The sequence below is a fragment of the Chrysemys picta genome, chromosome 5 (genome assembly GCF_011386835.1).
Source record: "Chrysemys picta bellii isolate R12L10 chromosome 5, ASM1138683v2, whole genome shotgun sequence".
Classification (NCBI taxonomy): Eukaryota; Metazoa; Chordata; order Testudines; family Emydidae; genus Chrysemys; species Chrysemys picta.
The window spans coordinates 20,801,021-20,813,028 of record NC_088795.1 but is presented as its reverse complement, the minus strand read 5'-3'; the positions used below and the strand labels follow the sequence as shown (position 1 = coordinate 20,813,028).

General features: G+C 38.6%; 1 protein-coding gene across 2 annotated transcripts in view; it reads left to right on the top strand.

Annotated features, from left to right (window-relative positions):
- Positions 1 to 2,065: 2,065 nt before the first annotated feature.
- Positions 2,066 to 12,008, top strand: part of BMPR1B (bone morphogenetic protein receptor type 1B) — a 358,401-nt gene continuing 348,458 nt past the window's right edge. For both annotated transcript variants that reach the window (XM_065596087.1, XM_024099901.3), the window contains exon 1: positions 2,066 to 7,715. The gene's annotated coding sequence lies outside the window, so the exon portion shown is untranslated. The remainder of the gene's footprint in view (positions 7,716 to 12,008) is intronic.

Genomic DNA, 12,008 nt, shown 5'->3' with positions numbered 1-12,008 from the left:
CAGTGTATTAGTCCTTAGCAAGCCGTTTAACAAGAAACATCTTAAGTGCACAATGACTCATTTATGACCTTCTCTGACAAATACCATGGCCGTTTCCATATAGAACCACCCTGGATCAGAAAATGCATTTACTTAAAATAACATCATTTACTAGCAGAACTATGGCTGGCAACAATATTATACCCCCGTGGCCAGATTTTAAAACCTGTAAAATTTGAACTCCACTGAGTTTTGGGCATCTCTTGTTATTGTTGCTACCTCACTCCATAGAGCCAGCAAGCACTGAAGACTCAGGGAGGAGCCTGAGTGAGCCGCATATAGAGGACAGAACTACAACTTCTATAGGAGAGAGTTTTCAACCAGGGGTGCCCAGCGGGCCCACCACAGTCCCAGACTACACCCTGGGGGGATCTAGTCACATAGAGTGTTGGGGTTCTTAGGGATTGGCTTGTTTGGGCCTTGTTTTGAAATGGGATTAGGTTGATTTTTGGCTTATTGTGAAAGTTGGGGTGCTTATTTACCGCATGAAAGTTGGCAACTGTGCTGTGGTGCCCATTATTATTAATAGTACTTTCTAATGGGCATATGGTTTTATATCTGCTAATTGCCACTCACATAGTGTAAAGTTATTTTCAGAAACCAACTGATCCTGATGGTAATTTGTTTATTCATGATGTATCCAAGAATTAGAATGTTAGACAGCTACTTTTGAAATGTACCGCAAGAGCATTTGACCTTGATCAAATCATACCTCCCCCTCACTCCCTGCAAAAGAGATTTGATAGACCACAAAAATTGGCCATGAATCCTGCACCTGCTATAACTTAACATTTGGAATCTCTCTTATGTCTTTTGTAAAATACTCAAGCGTATGTATGCCAGTCTCCATAGTACACTCTGTTCTTTCCACTGCTCCAGTATAATGTGTCCATCTGCTTTTAAATTGAGACTTCAACCCCACATAGCACATTACGGAATCTTATCCTGGGGCCTTTTTTTTACTGAAATTAGACTTTCCTGAACGTTCAGAGATTGATCCCTTGATAGTTTCAATGTTTAGAATCCATTTTCTTGAAAAGACAGAAAAAGGGAGATAGCATTATCTTGCGGTCACTAGGTTACATTTCAGACATATTTGGAGGCAGTGGCATTGACCAAATTCACCTAAGTTTTCCACAATTGAGCCAGGATGTTGTGCCCATAGGAGGCACCTATTCTCTCAATTTTTTGGTATTTTTGTTTTCTAGAATTTATGCTTTCTTGTATATTAAAAAAAAAGGGATTGATTCCGCTCTCACACCAGTTTTGGTGGCTGTCTTCATAGATGTGGTGCTGCAACACTACATCCTTTTGTTCTGCTGGGCTGCAGCAAGGGGAAGAGAATGGGGTCAAGAGACGAAGTGTATCTAAAGGAAGTTCATGTTCCCAGGGAGGCTCCTTGCCAACCAAGCAAAAGTGTACATGACTGTGGAGCTGGGTAGTGATGTTTTCTGCTCTAATATCTAGCAGGTTGGAGAATCTGTGTTAATGTCAAAAGAAATACAAGTAAGAGATCAGAGAGTCCTTTTCCCTGAAAAAGTTGTTGCAATTTCCTGCATTTTAGAAGATATTTCAATGGAGAGATGTTATGGAAAATCAAATCTCTTGTGTATTATTATGTCTGTTTTCCCCTAGATGAGAGAGGGAGATGGTGGGGATTTTCGCCTTCTCTGCTTATGGAGGGTAGAGAGATGCAGTGGGGTTTTTACTTTGTCTTCTCTCCCATGTAAGGGGAGGAGGAACCAATATGGTGGGTGGGAGCTATAGACCTTGCTTTAGAGAAAAGGGGACTCCCAGTTGCAACACCTCTTCTACCCCATCAGATGCTGGTGCTTCTCCACCCATTGGCAGGAAAGGCCAGGTGCCCCATAAATTCCCCAGCCAGTCACTAGCTTATCCTGCTGCTCATACTTGTGATTCTCCTGTCTGGTAAGTCTCACTTTGCCAAACAAGGAGGAAGGGGAACTGGGTTATCCCAAGTGTGTGTGTGTGTGTGTGTGTGTGTATGTATATATATATATATGTATATAAAAAATTTGGAAAAAATATAAGGCATTCTGCCAATGTATTTATTACCAGTTTGTTTGACAGATGGTATTGCCCTCCTTCCATATACAACCTGGCAGAATTTAATTCTAAAATCCCTTCTTATAAATAAAGGATACACAAGGTACATTCTCCCAAACTTCCCTAATGGAAGTTTCTTACCCCCTCTTTTTTGCTTTGACTGACTACCCAGCAACTGATGGCTACCTTGGCTACCAGTCAGAAGCCTGAGGAATTAAATTAATTTGTGTAAAATTAGAGTTGGTCCTTTAACAGCAACAACAGCAAAAAATAATCCTAGATTTCAACACTGCTGAATTTAGGAAGGTCAGAATCCAAATCAGCATCAGAATTTTACCACTAGTCCCTCTTGTCTCTGCCCAAAACAAAATCCCCTATCAGAAAATCCCCACAGTTTGAGGTATTCAATATCTGTATCCATATGTTGTGACTCAAGTCTGTATTTATATAAAATAGATTACAGCCACCCTCTTCTTTCATATGAATAAAAAGACAAAGGTGCAGCCTATAGATACTACAAGTCCCAGCTTGCGAAGTGCCATCTTTGAATGGAAGGTTGTTTGAATAAAGATGGCACTTTGCATGCCGGGACTTGCAGTTGCACCACAGTAAAAGATTAAGTTGATCTCTGCCACACTAGTACACTCTGGGGGGTGTATTTTTGCTCTTAGTGTATGGAAAAATATAACACTTGGGCCATATTTGATCTATAAGTTACATATAAATGTAAACAATCTTGACAAAATAAATGTGCTATTAACCACATTCTAATCTCTTTTCAGTGATTGGAAGTTGAATAGCCTGGGAATGTATAGCATGTTGTCATATTTAGTTCTTCATTAAACTCTTTTAAAAGGCTTATATATCTGGTGGTGGGTGAAACAGGTTGTGAAACAGCAAAGAAAGCTCAGGTTTGCTTCCAGAGGATTCTTGGGAAGTGACTCTGAAACACTGTTTAAAATGTAATTGCTTTTCCACCACAAAATTTTAAAAAAGAGAATGATTTTCCAGGTGTCAGATAAACATTTGGTTAAATAATATGTCTAGAATCAAAAGCTCAATGAATGCCCTTGTTTGGCAAATAACAATTGGAAAAGAAAAGTAGCTATCCCAATGGCACACCACCTCATTCAGAAAGAATGTAAAAAGTTACAAATTATATGAGTTAAGTATTTGCCCATAGCTGACGGCATCCTGATGATACACTGAAATAGAATAGCAGCTACTGGCTTAAGTTTTATGGCTCTGATATTCACATATGATCATTATATTAAGCGAGAATAGAATTCTTTGTGTTGCCATTATTCCAAGAGGTATTTCAGACCACAAAGCATTTGCAGCTTTTATTAACCCAGAGAGAAAAGGGTAAAGAGAGAGAAGAAGTGAGTTTTGGATAAATACGACCACGTCTATAGATGCATTCTCAAGGATGTGTCAACACCTTTGAAAGGAATCTCAGCAGTGTTCCTGTGACATAATTACTATAAATTATGCTGCTGTGGAAATAGAAAGGTCACAAAATGAAAGGCACGAAATAATTTTGCCAAATGATTATTTGGTCTTTTTCAAGTTGTACAAAAATGAAATCAATCTGACACTGAGTTTATGCTGTACAGATTCATCTCTGGATTATAACCCCAATGTACTTGTGTTCTCTAGGACATTGAGATTTACACATAACAAATGGAGATGGGTAGAACACTGGAAACTGCTTTCCAAAAAGTGTTCTGTGCATAAAGCAAAACTGGCAACATTTGTGTGGTGTGCAGTGAGGGGGAAGAAGTCACTTTTTCTTGGTGTGTTTCCCCAAGTTTTATAGCTTCATCATAACTATGCCAGTTTTCAGCAGTGAAGTTGAAGCTTGTGCATCTCAGTGAAGGACACAGCTAGGTCAACAGGGGAATTCCAGTTATTTTAACATTTTCAGCTACTGAGTTTTACCAGTAGTGAAAGGTGCTGCTCACACTGAATGAAATATGCACCCCTTTGCGGAGAGCTCATGCAAGGCCTTTGTACCACTCAAATCCACCTTGAGTCCTCCAAATAGGATGTAAGTGGGCCTTCAATACTATAAAACCACCACCATAAGTGGCAGGAAGCATCACTCTTTGATATAGTAGCTCTTTTGTTTTATTTTGTTTGGAATGAGAAGTAAAATTAACACTTTTTTTTCTTATCTTTTATGATGGCTGGAGAAATAGAAAAAGAGGGCCCCCAAGCTGCTATTATTTACTGTTATTGTTATAACAGTAAAATAGGAAAAGGTTCAGGAACAAAAAGAAGAAAAAGAAAAATATTCTTTCCTCCATATTCCACTACAGAGATGGCTGTTCCAGTGGTAGATGGTCATAATGCAATCTTCTCGATGCAAGATATTACATAAATTAATATACACCTCTACCCTGAAATAATGCGACCCGATATAACACAAATTCAGATATAAGTGGTAAAGCAGTGCCCCGGGGGGGCGGGGCTGCGCACTCCGATGGAGCAAAGCAAGTTCGATATAACGCGGTTTCACCTGTAACACGGTAAGATTTTTTGGCTCCCGAGGACAGCGTTATATCGAGGTAAAGGTGTATGTTTTTATATAGACGATAACAAAGCCTTTCTAAATCCCTGCTCTATCACTTAGATCCCCTGCAGCCAGTTTCTTAACTACATCCTTGGGGCTCATGGTCCAATCTACTTCTCTCATGCTTTACGGAGTACATGCTGCATTGGCACGCTTTCTGCCTTCCTGTCTCACTGATTGACCTCCAAGAAAACTTTCCAAGTACAGTTCCATGATCATCATATCCATTGGTCCCCCTACTGTCTTGGGTGGACTCAGCAAGTCACCCAGCCTGTCTGACACTGTGCCAAAGCATCTAGCCAGACCACCAAGAAAAATGGTTTATCTCAAAACTTCTGCTGGTCCATCTTCTCCAAGACTTATAACCGGTGTGTAGGCAACATCTTCACTTAGGGCCTGATGAACTCTGCTCTGTTCAGAAAAGCTCACAAATCTTTCTGCCACTGAGTTGCAGTAGCTAAGTGTTTGGAAGTGTCTGGGTAAAACTCTGGTAATATTTTAGTCCCAGGCAAGATAATGAAAGGTTGGAGCACCAGATTTGAATACACTGAACTTTGGATCTAGCTCTTACCTTTCTCAAACTGCACAACTCACTCATGTCTCTATAAATAACGAACTACTCTAGAACACTGAGTCTTTGGAGAAATTCAGCATTAGATCAGATTCCAGATCTGAACTTTGTGAGCAGGACCCACAACTACTGTACTTACTATCAAGGTGGTAAATATTCTGTCTTCCTTGGCAAAGACTTGAACAACAAGCTTCTAAGCACTAATTACTGGAAGCCTGCATCAGGGGATTTATAGTTGTACATGATGAAGTCCCAATGATAAAGTGAATACACAGAGAATGAGAAGAAATCACACTGTTAGTTAGAAATAAAGAGGGCTTGACTCTAAACTCAGTTATACTGTTGTAAATTAGGAGTGATTCTGTTGAAATTAGTGGAACTAAACCAGTATACAACTGATTTAAGTGGGAACGGAATCAGGCTCAGAGTTCCTGATGTGTATTTTATGAAAATATATAGGTTTTAACAGGAAGATTGAAGGGAAAGAGCCTACAGTATATTGTGACAAACCTTAAATCTTATAAATCCCCATGTGACAGGTGAATAAGAGGAGGAATACAGGTTTTCTTAGATTAAAGGAGAAGAGACAGCTTACTTTCTGGAGAGGAGACAGAGTGTGATTCAGAAAGAAAATAAATGAGCATGTTTGTTTGTTTTGAGGGATGTACAGATGGCCTTCTAGACAAAGAAATGGTATAGAGCTTTCACTTACAATTGAATTGTGCCATTTAAAAGTATCAACTAAAAGCCATTTTCATGCCAAAACACATTAGCCTAGTCACCTAGACCAGAAAGACGGAAATTGCTCTGCATAAGAATGCCTTTCTAATGGAAAAGGATGGATCCTCAGTTGCTTTCTTGGCTATCCTCACTATTACATACTCAGGAAGGAAAAATGTATTTTCTGGGGCCATTAAGCTGCTGAAGAAAATGAGATTGGAATGTCAGATAATTTTTTTTAAAAAAGTACACAAAGTCTGGACATAAAATGCATTTCTTACAGAAATGCTGTAGTTGTTAAATGCAAAGTTTGGCAATAAAAACAAAACAAACCTGCTTACTGTTTCTGGCTATTGAACTATTGATAGCATATCCCAATGCATTTTCACACCTCGTGTAATTCTATAGAGACTACTTACCAGGGTAGAAAATTTGAAATGTGTAAAAATCATTAGTCACAAAGATGTGCTTGAAGAGGGCACTGAACTTCATCAATTCACTCCCTTAATTAATCCCTGATGCTGCAAAGACTTATATAGGTACTTAAATTTATGCACTGTAACTAATCCCATTAACATCTATAGCACTACCCCCAGTGCATGAAGTTCAGTACCTATGTACATCTTTTCAGGATTGGGGCAATATAGTGCAAGCTCTTTGGGTCAGGAATTGTCTTTTACTATACGTTTTTGCAACACCCAGCACAATGGAGCCTCTAGGTATTACAGAAATACAAATAACAAACAAAGAAATACAAATGCTAATAACTGCTGTCTATCATTAATATTTCTGTTATTGTCTGTCTGTTTTAGGATTTTATACTGCCAACCATCACCATATTATCTGAGCATCTTCCCTGTTTTAGGTTTATTTAAAACAGAAAGCTTAATGGCAGGATTTGGTCCAAATAAAGTAGTCAAATTTTCAAAAATCCTCAGCACCCACAGAAAACAATGGGGAAGCTGCTGAGGGCTTAATGATTTGAAATCTGGCCACAAGGATAGAGAAGTGCTGGAGATATAGGGGATACGGTGGGTTCTTCTTACGTACTTTCTGAAACAGTTCAAAAATTAGGAATGATTTAGCAACAGGACACTTAAGAATTAACTTAATAGTAGGGAATTCTCTATTGTTCCAAACAGAATTTTTTTATGTCAGTGCTCACCTGACACAAAGCTCTTACTCATGGATTCATAAGAAGGCTGACTCTTATGCATTTCTTTGGAAGCAAAATAGATGATGTTACAACCCTGGTAATCCGCTACATCTCCGAGAAGAGAAAAATGGTCCAGTGGTTCTGTGACATGGCAGCTCTTGAAAGAGAAGCTTATAAAGGAAGGAAAGAACTCATAAATATGACAACATTTGGCTGTTATTTTTAGAGTTGTTTGACTGACAGATAGCTATGAAACAAAGTGTATGGGGAGATCTGGTGAAATAGTACTGGAGACACTAATAGGCTGATGTCATTGTGTTTGATGACAATTTCCTGGCTCTGTGTGGTGCATGTCATCTTTCCTTTGTTTCGCATGGCTTGTTTCTCTTTGCTTACTTTTTCCCCACCTGTATCATACACCAGTGAATAAATGAAAGGATTCTTTTATAACAATGAATATGGCTTTATATTATACTTATTCTTGCATTTTTCTTATTCCATTCCAGATATAAGAAAAACAAACTGTATGCGTGTAACCCAGGCTTGGGGCATCGGCCACTGAAAAATTAAGGAAATAGTCAGTCAAGGTAAAATAGGCTGCTGTTCTCTTTCATTCATTAGCGTCTTCTCTGCTCTGGCTAGTTCACAGTGTAAAAACCAAAGCTTTTCTCATCCTGTTTCTCCAGATAGAATCCACTGCTAAAGTGAGGCAGGCTCACTTCGATGAGAGGAAATCAAAATGAAAGGAACATAAATGGTCTTATCTGTTTGTTAGGGATAAAGCAGCCTGTCTACAAGGTTCTCTGGGTCCCCAAGCCAGCTTTTGTCTGTGTGCTCCCTACCTCTGTTGCTTCCTTGGTCTGAGAAGAGCACAGTTCAAGCAGTCTTGTTCCAGGGTCTTCAGAACACCTGTTTAGGGTCAGGCTATCTCCCTATTTTGAAGACTTTAGTAGCACTTGTTGATACATAGGCCTGAGGCTGGCCCTCTGCACAGACCTGAATTTCACCCATAGTGAATATACAGTGAATTTAGGAACCATTTTTGTTTCTATTGTATTAACTCAGCAATTAATGTTCTCTAGGAAGCAGACTACTTCTCAAGGGATTTAAACACGAGAGAGAATTCCATTTGTGTTAAATAACAGTCCAACAGTAGAGCAGTTCAAGCAGAAGGAAAAATATTTAATATATGATGCCCAGAAAGTAATAAATGGGAAATATACAATAATCACACTTCCGAGATCAATCTTAAATTAAAGAGTCAGGAGGAAGAAGAAAAACACTTATGTATTTTAGATACTGTAAATTATACTATATAACACATATATTTGCTAATATATAGAATAATGATGATATCCTTACTTTCAATTAAAATACCACTTGTCAGATCAAATTACAAATGAACAATCAAAGAAAATATGACAGCACAAAACAAGCCACATATTAAGTGTTTATAAAGTAGATCAAAACATTTCCAAAATGTTTCAGAGAAGTATGAAATGTGAAAGGAAAAAAATAGGGATTATGTTAAGATTATATTGAAACCTGACTAAAGAACCAGCACTCCTGAACAAATAATATTACAGTAAACTAATTAGAGTTCAGAATATGAAATTGTTAAAGTTTGCTATCTCAGCTGTTTCTTCCAACTGAAACAAGGATTAGTCTACATTATATAAATAGTGAGTGGCCCAGAGGGCAAAGAAATAAAATATTGCCTCCAAAGTAAAAAAACAAAAAACAAAAACACAGTTTCTAAGAGCCCAAACCATTGAGCATTTAGGGATATAAGTAATTTTACTCATGTGAGTAATCCCACTAAACTCAAATGGGCTGCTCATATCAGCAAGATAACTCACGTGCATATGTAATTGTGGGATGGGCCTTAAATCTGTGGCACGTTGCCCGCAGTTATAGACAATTGAAGGAACTATTTTTACCCAAGGATTTTTTTTTTTTACTACTATTGTTCTGGAGATCGTCATAATTTCTTTTATTATCCTTATTCTATTTTTATTATCCTTATTCTCCACATTAAAATGTCTTATGTGATAAAGGATTGATAGGGCCCGATTCAGAGTGATTTCAATTTCCACTGAAATCGGTGGGAATTAAAAGTGCCAAAACTTTACAGTCTAAGGCCCCAAGTGGATTAAAACATTCAGAAGATGTCATGACTGCCTTCTGACTCCTCTTGCTGGTGGAAGAGGCTGAGGCAGCCAGCCAGCTGCTCTCCCCAGGAGGGAAGTGAGTTCCTGGACCTCAGTTTGGGAACCTCTGACTTAAATAATTCTTTTTAATATAGTGCCTTTTATGTTCTGTCTGACTTTCTATCTCATATGATGAAAGTGTAGACTTCCCTCTCTTCTTCTTCCTCTCCCCTTATCAAGATGGTTATTAGTGTTTCAATGTATAATACTATATAAAATAAATATATAAATACATACATGCTTAGACACGCGCACATACATATGCGTTGTAGTATAAGTAACAGTCAGCATGGATTTGTCAAAAACAAATCATGTCAAAACAACCCGATAGCTCTCTAACGATGCGGGGGGGGGGGGGGGGGAAGTGGTAGATGTGGTACATCTTGTCTTTAGTAAAACTTTTGATACTGTCCCGCATGACCTTCTCATAAACAAACTAAGGAAATACAACCTAGATGGAGTCAAGTATCAGAAGGGTAGCCGTGTTAGTCTGAAATGAAAACCTAGATGGAGCTACTGTAAGGTGGGTGCATAACTGGTTGGAAAACCGTTCCCAGAGAGTAGTTATCAGTGGTTCACAGTCATGCTGGAAGGGCATAATGAGTGGGGTCCTGCTGGGATAAGTTCTGGGTCTGGTTATGTTCAATATCTTCATCAGTGATTTAGATAATGGCATAGAGAGTACACTTCTGAAGTGTGTGGACAATACGAAGCAGGGAGGGGTTGCAAGTGCTTTGGAGGATAGGATTAAAATTCAAAATGATCTGGACAAACTGAAGAAATGGTCTGAAGTAAATAGGATGAAATTCAAGAAGGACAAATGCAAAGTACTCCACTTAGGAACGAACAATCAGTTGCACACATACAAAATGGGAAGTGACCGCCTAGGAAGGAGTACTGCGGAAAGAGATCTGGGGGTCATAGTGGACCCAAGCTAAATATGAGTCAACAGTGAATGCTGCTGTTTCAAAACAAAGTGAACAACATTCTGGGATGTATTAGCAGGAGTGTTGTAAGCAAAACACGAAAATTAATTCTTCTGCTCTACTCCACTCTGATTAGGGCTCAACAGGAGTATTGTATCCAGTTCTGGGCACCACATTTCAGGAGGGATGTGGACAAATTGGAGAAAGTCCAGAGAAGAGGAACAAAAATGATTAAAGGGCTAGAAAACATGACCTATGAGGGAAGATTGAAAAAATTGGGTTTGTTTACTCGGGAAAAGAGAAGACTGAGAGGGGACATAACAGTTTTCAAGTATGTAAAAGGTTGTTTTAAGGAGGAGGAAGAAAATAGTTTTTCTTAACCTCTGAGGATAGGACAAGAAGCAATGGGCTTAAATTGCAGCAAGGGAGGTTTAGGTTGGATATTAGGAAAAACTTCCTGTCATGGTGGTTAAGCACTGGAATAAATTGCCTAGGAAGGTTGTGGAATCTTAAGGTTGTGGAATTTTAAGAGCAGGTTAGGCAAACACCTGTCAGGAATGGTCTAGATAATTAGTCCTGCCACAAGTGCAGGGGACTGGACTAGATGACCTCTCGAGGTCCCTTCCAGTTCTATGATTCTATGGCATAATATGGAAAAATGGCTTCCGCAGCAATGAGTTTGATTGTGATACTGCAGAGTTTGCACAGAAAACATAGCAGTAAAAATTATGTGCTCAGCAGTAACTAATGCACATGCTACCAAATGTAGCCTTTGACTTCATGGAGTTGTGCCTGATTACATCAGGACTGAATCTGGCCCAGAATCTTGGACATTAATCATGTTTTATTGAGAGATTTAATGAGGAGATTGAGAGATATATTAAGTAAGTGGATGATCAGTATCTCTGCTAAATAAAATAATGATATTTGACAAAGTGCATATGGTAACTGTCATTTCCCTGCTTTAAAAAGTAGAAGCTTTTTCTAACCGGCTGATGTAGCTTCTTTGTTTTCTATTCATTGTGAACTAAGGGCTGCTCTAAACAGCAAAGGGTATTGTTTTGGGGAACTGCATTATCATATACATGTCATAGAGAACACAGTTTGGTATTGTCATCTTAAGATGGGGAAAAAACATATGATGGGACCATAGGATGACCATGTAACAGTTTTTGTAGCATATTTTATATACTTAGGAAAGACCAAATGATGTTATCTGGTTTCATGGCAAAATCCATTTTGCTCCATAGAAGACCCTAAATATAAGTCTACTACTTTAGTAGAGTAGAATAAAGTAACATCTCCAGTCATCAACTACGAATAAATTAATAAATTGGCTCTGCAGACTGACTTGCCATTGTGAAGTAAGTCAGGTTATCAAATAACAAATACGTTGTTTGAGTGAAAGCAAGGCACAAATCTCAGCATCACTTAGCTCTTCAGATGACAGAATGCTAATAGTGTTGGTGTGGAAAGATGCACAATATTAGCTTCTAGAAGATTGAGGATTATGTTGTCTTCTATAAGCACAGACAGAAAGGGAATATTTTTGTCTCTCCTTGAATGTTTATTCACATGTGATTACTGAAAACTCTCCTGTACTGACACACACAATATCTTAACGAACTGAAGGAGGATCACTTGGGTGTTCAGTGCTCTGAGGTCAGTGAGGTGAAAGCACACTGCAAACTTTGCCAGAAGGCTTGAACTTTGCCAGGGCGCTTTTGGTTTTGTCTGTTTACCT